General features: G+C 27.1%; 1 protein-coding gene across 1 annotated transcript in view; it reads left to right on the top strand.

Moving 5' to 3' along the window:
• Nucleotides 1-19,177: 19,177 nt before the first annotated feature.
• LOC129984932 (myopalladin-like) overlaps nucleotides 19,178-19,909 on the top strand; it is a 66,813-nt gene continuing 66,081 nt past the window's right edge. Inside the window, exon 1 of the mRNA XM_056094879.1 lies at nucleotides 19,178-19,199. The gene's annotated coding sequence lies outside the window, so the exon portion shown is untranslated. The remainder of the gene's footprint in view (nucleotides 19,200-19,909) is intronic.

The raw sequence follows: 19,909 nt of genomic DNA, 5'->3' as shown, positions 1-19,909 counted from the left end.
TTTTTATAAAGCATTTTTAGGAACTGAAATTACATTTAATGTAAAAATTAAAACCTTAACTTGCATTGCTAAAAATGTATATATTGAAACAATGTTTTTGCAGTTTCTTGATATATAATATATTTTGCACAAGTTTACTGCCAATTTCTTTCATACATACTTAACGCTTAACACTGCAACTCCGTTTCTAGAGCTCACGTGGCCCCTTTCTGGTTTGGTATATATGTAGGTTGACCTTTTAAAAAACAAAAAAGTTTCTGTTTTCACAGCAATTGTTTAATGTTAGTTATTCTGGGGATTCGAAATTTTACAATCTTCTTTAATTTATTGCCCATAAGAAATTTTCTTGCAAAAATTTAAACATCTTATTTTGAAATACAATGTAATCTCGTTTCTTTAATAAAAAAATGCCGTAATTATAAAATTTTATATTTAATAATCATATTTGAAAATCAACAGGCCGTTTCAAATTTATTTTCCTTTTTAAAATTAATTTTCAGCTGATATGATTGCCATTTGAATGTAAAAAAAAGTATTGAATTTACCTGATAAATTTGTTATATTTAATGTTATTAAGATCACACAACACACACACAGTCAATGTGTGTGTGTTAGTGTGTTAGTCAATATAACAAGAAAATTAAGCCAATACCGATCAATTTAAATAGTAATGGAAAGTCTAATCTTTTGAATATGCCTTGTTCATTTTCAACTATGCCAGTAAAAGTGAATATAATAATGAACAGTTTTATATTTTTTCCCCTTTCTTTATCTTTCAGATTAGTTAGTGAAATGCAGTTTTTGAATCTAAAGTAACATCAAATTTGTGCATAATTATTCTTACAAAAATCAATAATTTTAAAACATAAAATTATTTGTTCTATTGACTGCAATTAATTATTATTTCTTTTTGGTCTGTTATTAAAATGTTTTGTTTTGAAAATGAAATTATGTATCGTCACTATTTAAACATTAATATCTCAAATGATTTAATGTAAGACTAAAGTAGAGCAATACATGCGTTCGCTTATTCTATTGGATTTTACCAAAATTACAGCAAAATAGTCTTTAACTGAATTTGTAGTTTTTTTTTTCTTGAGGAAAGCTTTATGCTTATTAACAAATACAGTTTTAATTTTTTAAAATTATGACATTAAAATCACTAGATATCTTTTTAAAAACTAGGATTACACTTTGGCATTAGAAATTTAATGCATATTTGACTTTTAAAATTTTTGACTAAGCAACTATTTGAAATAGACTTCTTGCAATTCTTATTTGCACTTTAATGCTTTTTAATATAAAAAAGAATAGTATCCATAATCTCTGATAGTCTCATAGATATTTAAAAAATAATTTGAGTAGAATTACACCTCTAATATTTTTCTTCATTTACATGATGAAGAAAGAATATGCATTTATCAATTGTTTGAATATGCTTTTATTTCGCATTTAAATAAATATAATTTATGAATATATATTTGCCGATTTATCACGTACTAAAATAATGATACTATATGTATAAAAATTTAGTGAATTGCATCTATGTGTTTTTTTTAAAATTTAATTTGGATGTACTAATTTTCTATAACTATCATCTTTTTCAAAATTGTTAATCTCTTTGTTAAGCTCTAAAAATGATACCTTTAATGTTCTTTCTAAAACAAGCATACGTCAATTCCTGATTGATAATAAAATTATTTGAACTCTGTCAAAATTAATTACATTGTTTCTATTCATATATTATATTTGTTTCTGTATTTAGTGTAACTATTTTAAGCGTTTTATCAGATTTCGACGCTAGAATATCCTTAGTATATTGAGAATGAGGTACAAGAGCCTAGTTCATATTTGCCCAGCAGTGCAAAGAAACGTTATTTTTAATGCAGATCATTAATTAGGTGTGTTGTTAGCTATCAGAGAAAGAGAGCGAAAATTCCGCTGACTTCAGGCGGCACGTCTTTGATTTTAAGCATTTGCCCTCTCAGAAATAACCAGAGTGAAGGCCTGTTTGAAATGAGTTCAATTTTTACAGGCAAAAATAGGAGACTGAAAACTATTCAAACTAGTGAAAATGAAATGTCAGCTCTTATACAATACTCTTTTTAACCATAGGATTGAAAACATTTGCCATAGTGTGGTGTACTTCTTCAGCAAGGTATGCTTGGTTGATTTTTTTTTAAATGACTTATGTGGCTTCGTCTATATTCACGCGAGTGCTTTTATTTTATCAGAATAAGACAATAAAAGCTTTGTTTTTACTATGCACCTCAGGAGTCAAGATTTAAGCTGATGCTTGTGAAGTAGTTATTTTTATGCATTTGAACAGACAGGAGAAGAGGGAAGGAGCATTCGTAGGCAAGGAAATTGTACACCTGATTGTCTTCACTGAAAGCGAAATGAATTACAAATTGAAAACAATCTATATTAAGCGACATATTGTTTGAGAGCATGAGGTGTTTCACGCAAGAGCCTTGAGAACCATGAACGGAACATTAACCACAGATAAGATGCAGATTTTTTATAAATCTGTGCTATTATAAACTACACCTTCATTAATTTCTACTTAGCTACTGGCGTAAACATTTCTCTTCCAATAATAAGGACCATTTATTATCTTCTAATAATGTATACCTGGATGAAATATTAGTATAATGCAATCACTACTGTATATGCTCTGCCTTAATTGCTCACGATATGACAAAGAAATTCATTTGATTTCTATGCATGTTTTATTTTAAAAAGTAAAGAATTTTAATGTGCATAATGAAATGTGAAATATTTGAAATTTTTGGCAGTGATTCTTTTGTTTTCTTGACAAATTCTTCTGCCATCTAGCATTCTGCCAAAAGATTTTAATAAAAATATATTCTTAAAAAGTTTTCAGAAGTTTAAATTTGAAATCTCATGTTTCGAAATTTGTTCACAGTAGTTTCAAACATGTCTTTACTTGCATTTAAGTAAGAGTGATATAACAAAATCTTAAAGCGATTGAAGGGAGAAAGACCCAACCAAATATTTTTTTAAAAAACTAATTTTCTACTTAGTTTAAATACAAAAGAGTTAAATGTGGTTTTATTTCTGAGCAATAAAATAATAAATATTCCTTCTTCTGATGTAATTTCCAAAATTAAAACTTTAGAATTTCATCTACTCTTCTATGACCTTGAAATAAATAGGAATCTAAAAAAATGCAATTCAAAAATGTCATTTTCAGAATTCCAAAAGGTTCCACCTAAAGACTGCGATCTGTTTACTTTTAGTGTACGCATTTCTAGGAATAAGGTCATGTTTGGAAACGGTTCCTATTAATTCAAAAATTAAAAAATGTGCAGCAATTTATATATAAAATTAATTTCAGAAGTACATATTAATAGTTCTTAATATGTTTGAAAATTCTCATCATGTGTCTATTTCTGTTTCTTTTGGCAACCGAAGGCGATGTTAAATAATCACCCAATCAATTATATGTCACGGCGGAACTAATTTAAGCTCCCTGGAATTGTAAAAACGGCAACTTTCCATTTGTCTTCATTTTTGTACAAACTAACGCCAATGGAAGATTAAGTTTCATCTCCCTTTCTAAATTTTTATTTTGAAAGAATTATATGAGAATGCTCCTACTTCATTAATCATCTAAGCGCTAGATCGACTCCTTTTTGAAAATTAATGAAGATAGATCTTCGAATGGAAAAAGTAGCAGAATTCAGCATGAATATTTTCATGTTAGGTGATAGAGAGATAAAATCAGTTTTAAAAATTAAAATTTGTCGTACACAAATCAATTTTTTTACTAAAAATATATTAATATAAAAAATAGTATCATTTTTAGTTTAAAAAGTATATATATTAAAATTATATAAAATAAAAATACTCTATACATATATATATATATTACATTTCGTAAAAAATAAAAATTGTTATTACATGGAAAATAATTAGAATATTTGCTCAAATAAAAACGTAAAAATAATTTTTATTAATAATTGACAAGAAATTTTGGCTAAGAGCCATATAATAGTAATCATTACACACAAAAAAAATGATTCAGCTTGATTTTCCTTTATTTCTGTTCTCACATACTTTTGTGAATATAATCAAATGGTAAAACGATATTTAATTTGGGAACAAGATCTTGTGCATCTTTTATGTTATTTATAAATTCGCGTCTGTAATCGATCTTGAGTATACAATATTTCATTAGTAATTTTAAAAGGAAAAAGAGGAGGAGCTAATAATGGCATTGTATGGTACTTCTTGTAAAGAAACTTATCCTCGTGTTTCATAAATCTATTTTTTTTTCCACGAAAGATAAATATTGAACACAAAACATCAAAAGCTATAATCTTTTCTAAGTAGATTAATGTGAAAAATTAACATACTTTTTAAAATTCTTTATGTTATGGAATATAGTAATATTAATTGCTTTAGACTATGAAAATCAATTAATATAGATGGCGTAATTACAATAACAATATTAAATTCATAATTTTATTTAATTCTTATTATTCGGGAAATTTTTACTATTAATTCCACTTCAATGTATTCGTTCGATTTATTCTATTATTGAATCTAATTATTGATTCTAATTATTGAATCCATATTTCAATAATTAGAAAAGTTTCTCCAAAAATCTTATTCCAACTTTTTTAAAAGGTAAGATGTTTTTTAAAATTTTTGAAAGCAAATAAAAATGAACATTCCCGTTTAACTTCATTTTCTTCTAGAAACATTTCTTTAATCGTATATGAGTTCATTCTGTTTTTATTAAATTCCATTTCCATTACCTATTAGATCATCACAAATATTAATTATGTTTCATTTCAGTTAAATTTGTCGTATATTTTGATGATCATGATTTGCTCTACAAAGTACTTTTCAACATCGAATTATGTAGAAATTAAAGTCCTGATATTTTAAAAGACTTGCACCTATTCTATTGTGTCCATGCATATTTCTTATAGAACTCGCTATGGCATAGTATGAAAGACAATTACATGATAGTGCCGGTATGAATCATACCATAATGCAGGTAATAAATATTCATTTTTTAATTGCTTGTTTCTTTACAATATTGTGGCTCCAATTTCTAGTTCGCATGTAAGCTGATTTGATAATACACAAATTCATTTTTCCTCAGCTTTTCAAAGTGGAAAAAAAGACATGCAACTAAGCATTTGTTGAAATGATAAAGATGGCATAAGTTTCTTGCAAAAATGTATTATTAAAAATTATGTAAAAAAAAAAAAAAAAAAAAAAAAAAAAAAAAAAAACCTGTTTTACGAAATTATCAAACTTAAGGAAAAAAATTTAACTAATTAGTATCATTAAAAAGATTATTTTTTGAATTTAGAAATGGTGTAAAAAATTGTTTTTGTGCAATAAAGTTTTCGAAAATTATCATAGAAAAACTCCAATTTTTTACATGATTATTTTTACCATTTAAGGTATCCGAACACGTTCGGAGCACTGTTTTAGAAAAACATGGTGTAGACATAGTTTAACCATATTTCTGGGTTTAAGATTATTAAAAATTAGTAATAGGATGTCAATATTCGAAATATGCATTAAAACGTTTTTGAAAATTGGCATTTAATAGCATAAAGTTAAACAAATTCTTTAAAAACTTCAAATTGGCCACACCAAAAACTATACCTCTCATCCGAACAAATCTTATACTAAAATAAACTACATTGTTTTCTCTAGGGAATGCCCTTCAATCGTATGGTTATAAAAATAAATAAAAAGTTTAGAGCCAGTCGATGATTTATCATGAAATTTTTAGTAAATTTATAACGTTATTATTCAAACAATACGCTGTAAATTAAAAAAATATTCACTCAATATAAATTCTTTTAGTTCATTCCATAGAAAATAGTATAAAGACAAAGTTTACCAAATTTCCTAGCGATATAATAATTATATTTTGAGTTATTTGATTTGAAGTGAGCAAAAAATTAGTAAAAATCAATTTTGAGAAAAGTGCATTTAAAGTATTCAGTAATATGTTTTAATAATAAATTATGTGTGTAAATACTTAAAATTCACCACATTCATAGGTTATACCTTCTTTCTCCTCAGCTTTTGATAATTTTCCTTTTTTAATTATTTTATTTTTCTTTCTGACATTTTTTGCATTTGGCAGTGAATGCCGTCTAGATTCATTCATTCTATCTTTGTCGAGCTCAGCAAATGCTCTAACTGCATTTGCACTAGAATACACTAAAATAACCCTAAGAATATTCAGTAATCCTATAAAATCTTCATTAAAATGTATTACAGACATATATGCCCCGAATCTGAGAGTTCGGGGCATTTATGTCTGTCTTATGTTTAAAGGGCAAGACATCTTTAGGTACAAATTTCCACAAAAGATAGTTGAAACTCTCATTGGCATTTTGCATTTTGCCTTGCAAAACATTTTCTGGATTTAAAATTAAATTTGTGCTTATATAAATTTTTAACTGGTACTTCCGATTATTTACATGTACACTTCCTGTTTACCAATCATTAAGACAATATTAATATCTTGACTTCTAATTAACGTAGAGATAAAAGTAAACCTGTTTTAAATAGCTCAAAGACTGGTGTATCCAATAAAAAAAAATTTTAATGTCATTTTTGGTCAAAATTGACCATTTCAACGTGTTCGGATACCTTAAAATGTTATTCAAAATTTTCAAAAAAGCATTTCAGGTGTTTACTCCCACCCTCTAAAGTTTATTTGTGTCCAATTTGGTAGCTCTAAGCCATTCAATCTGATCAGTAAAGCGCTAACAGACAAACACACATACATCTAAATAATCTTTTCCTACCAAAAAGTAATCCGTAATTTAATATTTTTATAAGATTTATGGTTCTAATTTAATAAGATATTTTATGTAAAGAATCATTAATGTTTCTTCAAGGAAATATTTTATTAGATAATCTAGATATTCTTTTGAACATCCAATATATAATTAATCATTACAGAAAACTTCTGGCTTTTGAAATGCAAAATGTGTGAACAAATGTTAAAACATATTGCTTTTAAATTGTAGTATCTGATCTTTTTTTACTAACTGTTCTAATATTATTTTGTTTCGCTTGTTTCTTTTAGTATTTAATTTCAATCGAAAAAGACAACAATCCTAACGTCCACAGAAAGAACTATTAAATCGTGATCGTTTTTCTTTAAACAGACAATAATGTTAAAATTTATGATTACCCGAAAATAATTATTCATGTTTTGTATCTTCAAAATATATAAGATAAAAAACATGTGTTTACGTAAACTATTAATATTTCTATTAATAATAAAGAAGAATGTGTATATAATGTTGACACCTGACAAGTTAGATATTTTGATCTAAAGGTACCAAATTTGGCATAAACATCCTTTGGAGGATAAAATTTTTTACTTCGGCGCTATTTTTAAAAAAATTAAGCGAGATTTTGAAATTTTTTCTATTATTACTTCCAAAAATATTGTACAAAAAAAAAACTTTTGCGCCATTTTAAAACTCATATTCTTTTTAATGATAACTATTCAGCTATCGTGCAATTCCCCCCCCCCTTATTTTTGACAATTTTTAAAACATGTTTTTCTGCATATTTTAAATTTCATATATTTATTTTTTATTATTGCAAATGAAATTCAAACTTTTATATTGTTTCATCAAATATTTAATAGCGTGATGTTCACCGATTGTTGAAGCTAAGGAGGAAGAATTATTTTAATCATATATGCGGTTTATTTGAAGAATGAGAAAGTAAGGCTACAGTTCAACGGTATGTGTAATTATAACAGGGTTGACCGAACAATTACGTTTTTAATATGAAATCATGATTTGCTTCATTTGATTAAGGAGATTCATAGACAAAATAAAAAATGTTAGAATATTAGTATAAAAATGTATTGCTAATGTAAACAAGTGTAATCAGTGTTAGACTAATGGCAAGGCTTTGTTGCTTATTACAATTTGATACTTAAAATTGTTTGCTTGAAGAAATTATAGACATCAAATTTCAAATAGTTTATTGAAATGAAACAGTCAAAATTCCAAGAGAGCTGGTCGGCAAAGAAGGCTACTGCAAATAAAAATATAAATATAAATTTTGTCTTAATAATCAGGGGAAAGTGAAACGTCAAGGATTTAATGCAATATAACATCATTTACACATTTAATATTTATGTTCAAAGTAGCCGCTGCATTTACACATTTCTCTAAGTAGAACAAAATAACCACGTGATCTACTAATATCTCAGTTGCCCCGTTTTCATATGATAATAAACACAGACGCACGTTTTATAAATTAACTGACAATAAACAAGTAAATAGATCACAATAAACCCTCCCACTTAATTCATCCACCCGTCCAAACATTTTTACAGCCCTCTAATTTCCAAACGTCCTTAAAAAAAGCAGTGACCTTGGGCTTCCCCACTGGAGCAAACGCCTGTTCAAAATCCGAACCACCTCGGACTGCGGAAGCAGAGCTTGACAGCGGAGTAGGAGTTAAGAGACTAGACATCAACCTGGATTAGAACCAATAAGAACCTCCTCCTGAAATAGTAACATTCTCACTTATTCCTCGCTAACTAAGAATAGCCTTGGTCTTCTCTCGCTCCAGCGTTTCTCAGGCCTAAGAAATCAAGGGCAAAGAACTTACATAACTAGTTGTTATTTGTAGGTCGGAATTCTATCTCTCTAAATGGAGTACTTTGAAATAGGTAGGTAAAGAAATGAAATCGAAGGATATCAAGACTAACAACAGTTTTCCAAGTTTTGTGACGTAAATTGCTATTGATGGGGGGAGACTCATCTAAACCAGCCTCAAAAATGGCTTGGAAATAAATTTCACATTTTAATGAAGAAAATTAAAACAATTATAATATGAAACAGTTGAAATTTTAAAAAAATAAAATGTGGCATCATTCCTTGTTTTCATCTTCAATAATTGAGAAGAGATTTTTTTTATTTCGTATTCCTTATACCACTTTTATAGTAGTTCCAATAAATATTCCATTCTGTTGTTCACTTTTCTCTTTCAGATGAGGAGTTTTTAGAGAATTTATATTAATCGTGGAATTGTGTTGATTCTGTTATATTAAACTTTTCCAAATTTCTTCAATGTCTTCTTTTATTGCTGTTGTTTCTGAAACGAAACGAATAAGTTGGTTTCACATAATTTTTGCATCTTTTAAAGGATGAGGATTCATTTCTTTGTATCTTGTCACTTTTGTTTTGTGTGATGAGTATCATTTTTCTAATGGCAGAAAGCTTTAAAAATGATATGGAAATGTATTCTTCCCTTTTTCTGGATAGAGTTTCATTGTGAAATCAGTCTCAGTGTCACTCTTCAATCTCAGTGTCAATCCTGTATGCATTTAAGTGATTTTGAGCTTTATTAGAAAACAAGACTCGTAAATGTTTGTTTATAACCGAGAGCATATTTGTTACAGAAAGATATACTTTCTAAATGCTACAAAGCTTGACGATTGAAGAAATAAAATCCGGTATTTGATATATTCCATCTGAGTCATCATGGCAAATATCAATGTAATTACTTATTAGAAGAATTAACTTCGTATTTTTAGATTCTGGTTTAATAACAAAAGTTTGTAACAAATCAATATAACAATTTTACATTTCGTGTATTCAATGTATTCATAGTGCACTACATATCAATATTATTTTAAATATGTTTTTTAACACTCTTTATTTATCGCGTCTTTTATTATGTCTTTTCCACAGAGTCTACTTATTTAGTTTATTCTCCAAGGATTTATTACACTTGATATCTCAATTTCTTATGCGTTTGATTCGTGAATCTAATATTTCAAAAGTTTTGGACTCTGAACAAAAATTTTTAAAAAATTGTCAAAATGGATTTAATAATTCTGAACGATAATCAAATGATGAAAGGAACTGCAGAAAAGGAAACTCAAATCTGACACCCATTCTATTCCTTTTGCCTTAAAACTGCACTTTCACAAGGATATTGGGTGCCTGAAAAATTTGAACTAAAATTCGGCTAGCATACACATAACTACATTCACCCAGAATCCAATCGCTTGGCAGTGTCGGATTATTAAATTATCCATTTGCTTGACACAGATATGCAACTGAAAATATTTAATAAAATTAAGATATTACTTTAATGAAAATGAGATCTAGAAAAGGCAGGGAATTTCATATCGATTCCAAACGATCAGGTTTATAAGAAATGCACACATAAAATTTATTTCGAGCAAAAATTAACAATCTGATTCTTAATCATTTTTAAAATTTCATATATAATTAAATAATTTCTATCAGGAATGAACAGAACATTGGTTTAAGGCAATTCGTGTTGCTTATTAGAAAATTCATTTCTTAATATTTTTTTTCGCGTAATGACAAGCATATTGTAAGTATTATAAAAAAAGGAAAATATTGATTAAATTAGAGGAATTTTTTTTTTTTTGCATTTAGATCTAAATGAAATATCACTTTTGTGAATTTTGTTTTTAAAAAACGGTGACAATATATACAATAGCCGCCGCTGCTTTCATAACGTAATTCATAATTGTTAATAACTTGTGAATACCGGTTGTTTCATAATTAGATAATTACTGCAATGTTCTTTTTATTAAGGAATAATGCATTTTTAAGTACTGGAACCATAAAACTATTATGCATCCTTAAAATGCTAAATTAATCATTAAAAAATTCTTTAAATATTACTCTACGTAAGAGAATACTTAAGAATATTCAATGAAAATATCGTAACTGATTAATTAATTATGTTTTTAAAATCAACCTTCGTCCTTGGCTAAAGATGGCATGAAAATGTGTTCCAAGTTATTGAAAAAAAAATCACTTTAACAAGTGTATATTATAGATGACATGAAGGAAGCTAGGTAGGTAAACAATGGCAAGTACTAAATGTATACAGCTTTAATTTCAATCAATTATTTAAAAGAAATACTAGCTTTGAGATGACAATTCGCACTTTCTTTTTTCTATTGCAATGTCGGAAACAAAATACATATATTCAGTTAAATAAAAAAAAAAGTTAAATGATAATAAATGAATAAAGATCTTAACTTATTCTGCTATCGTTCATTGTACACATAATAAAGAAAAATTTCAAAAGAATAAGCCTTTCTTATTCAAAACATGTCGTAAGGGGTTGTCTACACATGTACCTACAGTAGAATTTTTATACATCGAACTTGAACAATCATGGAAAAAACATTCAATGCATAAAAATTTAAATAATTTCATTTCATATCACTTTTGTAATAAACCATTTTTGCATAATTAATTAGTAAAAAAAATTCTTATTAAATGCAAAGAAATTTATTTAAAAATGTCAGTCAACAACTATTTCTCAAACTTATGAATACCTTTTCCTGCAAGTATTTTATCTTTTCTTACAGTGTCTTTATTTTCCATTCTGCTTTCTACATTCTTTTCTTAAAGATTTGCGATTTGGTGTCATTATCATTACCGAGGATTTAAATGGAACTGAATTTAAATTAAAAACCTGGCGCTAAGTAGCAAAAAAAATTAAGAAAGGAATTAAGAATAACGTGTGGTATATTGTCAAGTATTTACTGCTTAGCGATTTCTGATTTTCAGAGAATTTCGGCTGTAGTAAAAATCAGAAAGTTTTTTTATAATTATAATTTTTCAGTTTTGATTACAGTAATGAAGCGTAATCTTTCATGCGAAAATATTTATTCGATTTACAGAAATTTTTTCGCTTTGCAAAAACTGTTTTTCTTTTGAAAATCAGAGATTCGTGAAGAAAGTTTTTTGATGTGTGAAGATTTTTGAGGAATCAAAGTTCAATATGTAAGCTCCACCGTGTTTTTAACTTTGAATATATAAACAAGCATATTAATTCGTCATTCCTAACATTTAAAACATTTTGAATGTTTTTTTAACACCCATTTTCAGAAATTCAAAATAGACCCTTTATTTTACGCTTAAACAACATGCTATAAATCAGTGTAAAAGTCACTTGCATTTTAATATCTTCTACTTTTTGCATATACGATGTATTAAATAGACTTTTCGTATTAAAAATGATTTAATATAAAGAAATTAAAAGCAATATGAACTATCATTAATAGTATAGCTTAAATATTAGATAAATAAATAAATAATAAAAATTAGAATTAGTTTTTTTGCCAAAAAATAAGTAAATAACTACTTAATACACATTCTGAAAATTTAGCATTACTAGTTACGGTACCAATGAACGCTTTGGATTCAATGATTCCTATTTTTAAATAAAATTCTTTTATATCTTTTAAGGCAAAACTTATCCTTTTATATTTGGCTTTATATGTATTCATAATTTGCTAGGTATTTGATTGTACTCTACTTCCTTTAAATAGCTATAGCAATATCCAAAAACAAAGAATCTTTGAATTCAAGAATTTTATTTAAACCTAGCATGCTGCACAAAGTTTAGCTGGTAAAAGAATGATATTCTTTAGTTGAATAAATGTCAAATTCTTTTTGCTGCTGCATTAAATAGAAAAACAACCGTTTTATAATCTGTAAATGACTTATTAACTGTATTGCATTTTTATTAAATAAAAAAAATATGTTTATAGTTGAAATATTGTCATAAGCAAGGAACAAAAATTTAAAATACAAATAAAGGCTAACATTTCATATTGACAATTGAGTAAAACGGTAAACAAATTTCTTGCAAAATTTCTGGATATAATAATTAACATTCACCACAAGAGAATCAGTTTAAAACCAGTGATGTGGAGAAGTGAAATAATTGTTATCAACAAAAACAATACCATTGAGTTATAGAAAACGTTTTATCATTTAAAAATTCATCGCTCTCGTTATTCCAGATTAGCTGAAATAATTTTTGTCTGAAAGCAAAGCAAGTAAGAAAGCAAGAATACGAGGAGTAATTTTTTAATTGCTTGCATATGCATCCATATTTTATCTTAAAAGATAAGTAGAAGATAAAAAATTGCCAAATGAACTGTAAGGAATCTGTAATGAAGTCTTCAGAGTATTATTTTTTTTTCTTCTATTATAAAATATAATGACCATTTATTGATAACCTTTTTAGAAACTCAAGTTGACAATGAAATTTATTTTACGTTTAAAGCATAAACATGTGGATAATCATAAATTGGGCGAATTTCAAAACAAATAAACATATTTTTGAGGTATTAGCTATTAGAGTAATCTATATGTATATTAAAATTAAAAAAGGCAAAACTTGGAAATGTTTTATTTTCTATTTACAACGTTTTACTGTATATACATATGCTCAATAGATCATAAACAAAGTTCATTCACAAAGTTCTTTTCCCATTCACTTCAGAAAATAAAAGTTAGTTGCATCACTCAAAGTTTAAAAATAGTCCGAAGAGTAAAGGAGCATATTTAGTTATTTGTTATACCAATGGATTTCCATTGTGTTTCTGGTTGGATCATTGCCATCTCTCAGAAAGTTACACATAATGTTAACGACATTTTGACTAAGGAAAATTTACCGAATCACATTAATGAACTCCCATATGCAATTCATTTCTTTCATTTCTATTGAATCATAAATAATAATACGTATCGAAATCATAAATAGATAATACATAATGCTGATCAGTTTTGCTAAACTGCATTTTTCTAAATTAACTGTGTAAATCAGATAATCAAATCAAATAATTTTGATTTGATTATCTGACAAGGTCTACTACAAGGTATCCTTTGGTTAAATTCATGAATAATATTTTATTTTTAACTGACAAAATCATTTGTATTCCTCCCTTTCAATCATTCTAAGCTAATGAAAATTTTTATTTTATTCAGTCTTTTAAGATTACAACAGAAATTCCATCAAACTGCTTTAGTCATTTTTATATACAGATAAGTGAATAAATTTTAAAATTTTCATCAGAAATAGAATAATTCTACAAGATTGACAAAGATTCTATAAGCAATGTGGATGCGTTCTAAGATGCAACAACAACAAAAAAAAAAAAAAAAACTTTAATTATTTCTTCTAATAATATTAGCAAATGTGTTGGCTCTCAACAAAACAGATCGTTGGAACTAAAACTGCCCCATTTGAAACAAATATGTTTTGGAGTTTAGAAATCTGAACTATAATTATTTTAGAAGGAATATTAATTAATTAAAAATTAAATAGAATATTTAAATTTTTATCCATATCTTTCGCAAATATGATTGCACAAAAATGATCTTCACTCTGTCTTAAAACTCAAAAAATATTGTATAACGAAAATAATATTTTTATTGTTAACGTTTTGATTAATAAAATTTTCCTTCTATGATGTATTAAGAAGATTTTTGATATCTTTAATGATTCTTTAAAATTTTTGTTCAATTTTCATATTATTAATTTTTCCTTAAAAAAAACAACCCAACAAATCTTTTCGTTGAAGGCTCAAAGAATTGACCTTGAACGTAGGCCAATATATTTAATTTCACATAGTGTAGGGAAAATTCTGTCACGAGAGTATATTGGGATCTGACTAGAACTTTATGAAGAAGTGAAAGATTTGGGCTCACTCGATTTCACAGAGAGCTAATAATTATTTGCGGCTTTCATCAAGATTTTATTTGTTGTACTGAATACTTACATGTATTTTGTAGCCATTTATATACAGCAGCTAATATAAAATTTTTAATTGAATACCATGAAGTTTCAGAAAGATATCGCCAAAGCAATGTGCTGCACTTCAGTTTCTTTCAAAGAGATATTAAGTGGTGAAGGATTTTCCACATTTTGATATTTTTTAGTTATATGCATCTACAGAGATATACAGATGTATATTCCATTCATAATCGGATGTTTTTACGTTTTGCGTATCGTTAGATGTGCCATTCATTAATATGAAATAAGCAATTTTTTTTTTCTATAGGGACGGCAGCTATTCTATGGGAAAGTCTATGCACCAGTTTTTAAAATGTTTCTAAGGGAGTTGCATATAATTCTTGCAGAAGTATCTCGCTATAGTTTACCGTTGTAGTCTAGCTCGAATTTGATGTACCAATTATTCTAATAGGTGAGAATAACTGGAACTTCAAACGTCTCTTTCAGGTTGAGATTCGGATTCAGAGCAAGTAAGTACAATTCCACAACATTCATTTCTTCAAATATGCGTATATCTAAGATTCGTGCTTTGTGGACAAATCATGTTAAAACAAGAATGGATTCATCCGAAACTATTACCACAAAGTAGACAACATTTGCGTGCTAAATGATTAATTGATATTTCTCATCACAGGAAACAGAAAGATAAATTTAAAAATCCCACGCTTCCATTTTCCTAGTCAAATATATATATTTATCTTGTCTTGTATTTATTATCAATAACAAAGTTCCTTTAAATACAGAAATAAGTAATGTTTATGATCTAGAAAAGTATATGAGGCTCTCTCAAAGGTATAAAAAATTGTCAAACAAATTTACAATTATGATCTCGAAGATATTAATGTAGAATGGGAAAAGAATGTTGTAAATGAATTTGAGTATGGTGAAAATATTGTTACTGCAGTGGAAAATTTGATTATAAGATATCGGTAATATTATAAGCTGTCTGTTTCGTTGTAAACAATATTGTTATTGAATAGAATCCTATAAAAGCTACAACTGTGCAACCGTGACCATATTATCTCCGAAATTTAATAAACTGGAATAAAAATCTGATCAGGAGAATCACGCCACAGAATTTCAAAAAATCGAATAAAAACATCAAGATGAATTCTTAGAAACTACTTGGTCGACCATTAATTCAATCCCTGTTCATCAGGAATTTTGAGCTTTTAATTTCAAAGCCGAGCAGAATCTTTAGAAACAAATATTGGCGCTCAACCTATGCTATGCATCTCTTATGATATTTCAGTCTAATAACAAAGCGTAGTAGAGCAACCGTGGTAACGTCAGGTTTTTCTTGGCATACTTGTAATAAAATCAACCTTATTTTCTTGTTACCCAACCTGATGAAGAAACAGCCAACACGAAATTAAGCAAATTATAATTATTTCAGATTTAACAATTATGAGAATAGCTAAAGCTGGTATGTCAGATTTAAAATCTTTAATAAAAGCGTTTAAATCTAATTAATCTTAAACTATATCAAAAATGATCTGGTAAAATTTTTAAAAAAAACATGTCTGAAATTCTCAATGAATTAATTTTGGATCTTCCAGCGTATGATGCAAGTTTCTTTTTTCTTTTTTAAAAAAAAGGTCTCAGGATCTTGGGCTGTATTTTTGATAATTTTCCAGAGAAGACGTGTTGATTTTCAGCTATAATTATAAATTCTAATCTTTTAATGTCCTATAAAATTTTTTCAATCTGCAATTCAAAATCAAATTACTTTGATGGCGACATTATCCTTTTCAAAAACTCTCAGTTAGCTTCTTTATATTTTTTCCCCTTTATCCAACCCAACTTGTTTTTTTCCCTTCATTTGTAATCGCAGAAATGGTATTTTTTTCCCATAGATTTTAATTAAATATATTTTAAATTCTTCAATAGAAAATTTTCAATTTAGATTCCATATACTTCTTTATCTCCCATCTCCTATTATGAGCAAATCCTTTCTATTATTTAAATTGATTTGTTTATCATAAACTTGGAATTCGAAAAATTCTATTTAAATAAAATTTTACTCTGAAGAAGGGAAGCACATTTTTTCATAATATTAATAGACTGGATTCAACTGTATATAATCCGTAAAAATATAAACCGTACTCCTTAAGGAGTTCAGAGTAAGAAGCCCATAATAATTAAAATATATATAAAAAAACTAATATTTATGTTGAAAACCAGCAGTAAACAGAAATAAGTACGATATTAGTAGTTCTAAGAAGATGCAATGTGAGAATATAATGCTATTTCTAAATTGTATACAGTTAGAATTTGTCAACCCGAAATTCTTTGGTCAGTAGGCATGGAGCATTTATTGTAATAAATTGTAATTTTCTTCAAAAAGTATGTAAAATATTAAGAATATTGCATACTTCTTCCAAGAAAATATTATATATTTGATGCTTTATATTTAGTTTTACGGAAATGTATTTAAACGTGGAGTTTTTATTCCACAAAGCAAAATATGTTTTTTAATTCATATCATGCTGTATTTTTATATAACAAATCAAAGGTGCAAGTTTTTTTAAAAATTAATTAAAGTTTAGTTTGGTTATAAACCATCGAAATAGTTTGCGCTTTACAGAATTATTTTTTACAACAAAATAAAAACTTTCTCTTTCCTTGCAATTCATTGTAGCAATACATGGATCATAATTATTGAAATATGAAAAATGTGTGTTAATCATTTGTCTATTTAGTAAATAAAATATAATCAAAACTTTTAGATCTTAATCAAAAGAATATTCGCTTAAATTGACACAAATTAAATCACCTTTCAGCCAGCCACTTGCTAAAAGAATAAAGAAAAATAAAATATTTTAAGATTCATTTCTTTAATGCTATATCCATTCAGATTATAATTAACATAAGAAAAATGACAGCTGAATAAAAGAAAAAAAAATGCATTTTAAATCTCAAAATATTCTCTAAGAGCATATTTGAAAAAAAAAATTCTTATTTAGCAGAATGTTTTAAAAAATTATAATGTAAATCAGTTGAGAGCTTGTTTTTTTCATATTCATTCAGTATTAATTCAAATGATTTTTCCATAATATAATATAAGTTGTGTCACATAATTACTACTATTGCATTCTTTTGTATAATATAAAAATAAAAAAAGTCCAAATAGTGATAGAATTCTTCCCTGATTAAAAATATTCTCTTTTTTTTATCATTATCATTTTTAAAAGTTGTCGAATAAGAAATTATAACTACATATTATTTATAGACCGACATAAACATGAAAATAATCGAAATTCATCTTCTCTCATAAAATACAATTTCGCATTCGACATTTTCGCATAATATTTAGCTTTTACGGAAAATACGTATTGTTTAATAATTCCTCTGGAAATTCAAAAATAATACCACTAATCGATTCTTAACTATTGCTATTATTTTTTCATTATTCTTAGACATTGTTAAAATTTTACATGTTCTTATTTGAATATTTCTGTGAATTACCTATCTCTAATCTTGAATGAAACATTTATATAGGTATCATATATTGCGGACAATGCTCTTTTATTCTCCGCTACAGAATTTTTCGAAATCTGAATGAATAAATACTGATTTAATATCTAAGAATTTTAATAGAATTGAGATTAGGTTGTTGTTTTTTTAACAAAGTAGGAAATGATTCTTTAAATAATGATTTAAAAATTAAGAAAGGTATTTTTCTTATTTTAATCAATTCGTAGTCTTAAAATCCATCCTCAATGAAATTTTAAAAGTAAACCACAGTTGATCCGTTCAATAGGTAGAGAATCTTCTTTTGCTTCTGCATGGTAAACAAGAATCAAAACACGACCACCCTTAGAACAGATCTTTCTACAGTCATAAGGGTCAATAAATCCCCACACATAAACCCTTCGTGTCCTGTTTTTAAACGGAGCAGCAGGGAGAAACAAAAAATGACGGAAATAGTGCTGATGAGGACGTGGGTTGCTCACGCACCTTCAGAAACCTCACACTGAGACGAGATTCGGAGGCTCTCAGTTTGATTCTCGGTCTGTTGGCTCTTCCAGTTGGGACCGCAGGGAATTGAGCAGGTGTGTTTGCAGTGATTTTTTAACCTTTCCCCAGAATTTCTGCATTTCTAGAGCAGAAAAATGAGTGTTCGGATTATCTCGTGTCTCATTGTGTTGTGCTTTCCGTGAAATCGTGAAGGTAAGGTGCGTCGTCGCATGCGCAAAAGGAGTAATCTGGCAGAGTGGGCGTTTCTTATTCATTACGGCATGCAATATTAAATCATACAATGTCAAAATAGGCGTGATTATCGTATTAAGCTTATATTATTCGCGTGTAAATTGCCGACAAAGTTTGCTATTAATAGTACATTTTTTCATTTGTTAGCTACTAATTTCTAAAATTTAGTATATGCTTGTTTGAAACTTTTTTAAAAAAAATGTTTTATATTGATTTCCGAATTAATCGCTCATATTTTCTTTATAGCCATTCATTTTCATAGATGGCAGCACGACAATATTTTTAGTTCTTAGTATATATATGTGATTTTGAAGACACGCGTTGCGTGTTTTTGATTTCAAAAAGGATTTTGCCATGAGGTATCATAGAATTGCTTTTGCTAAGAGTGTTTAGTTCTAGATAAGCTATTCGTGGATATTCATTGCTAATATTTTAAAGTTTGGCTTATAATTTCAATAAATGGTCTATTTTTAATAACTAATTATAATAGCATACCAGAATTAAAAATTTCAAAACTGAAATGTTTTATGCTTTATTTAAATGAATGCGAAAGTTAATTATGATGCATATAGTTTAAATGTACTTTTGAGCAATCGAGAAAAAACTTTCATTTCGCAAAATTTAGTTTTGAGCTTATAAATGTGTCTTATTTTCTCATGTCTAAAAACAGAAAAAAAATATCAGCAAAGTAGTTGATAGTTCAAATTTTCCACAATATCATTAACAGAATCAATAACTTAAGAAAAGCTTCAATTAACATTTTATTCAATACTGCAACTACTGTTCCTGATAATACTTCAGCTATTTATTATCTTGTTTAATTTTCTATTCATTATATTTCAGTTTTCAGATACATTACTCTAGAGCAAAATAAAATCGTAATACAGTATTTATTTTATTACGATAATGTCTAAATATTTCAGAGTAAGGGTCATTGTGAACGTGTTATACTATTTTAAAACTTAATTCGTAATAAATTTGCTTAAGCAGCATAAAAATTACTTTATTCAATTGATTATTTTTTAATAATCAAATTTCAATTTAATAATTGTTTAATTTAAGTTTAATT

The sequence above is a fragment of the Argiope bruennichi genome, chromosome 9, assembly GCF_947563725.1.
Source record: "Argiope bruennichi chromosome 9, qqArgBrue1.1, whole genome shotgun sequence".
Classification (NCBI taxonomy): domain Eukaryota; kingdom Metazoa; phylum Arthropoda; class Arachnida; order Araneae; family Araneidae; genus Argiope; species Argiope bruennichi.
Note: the sequence above shows the minus strand (reverse complement) of the source record. Positions and strands in the feature narration are given on the sequence as shown.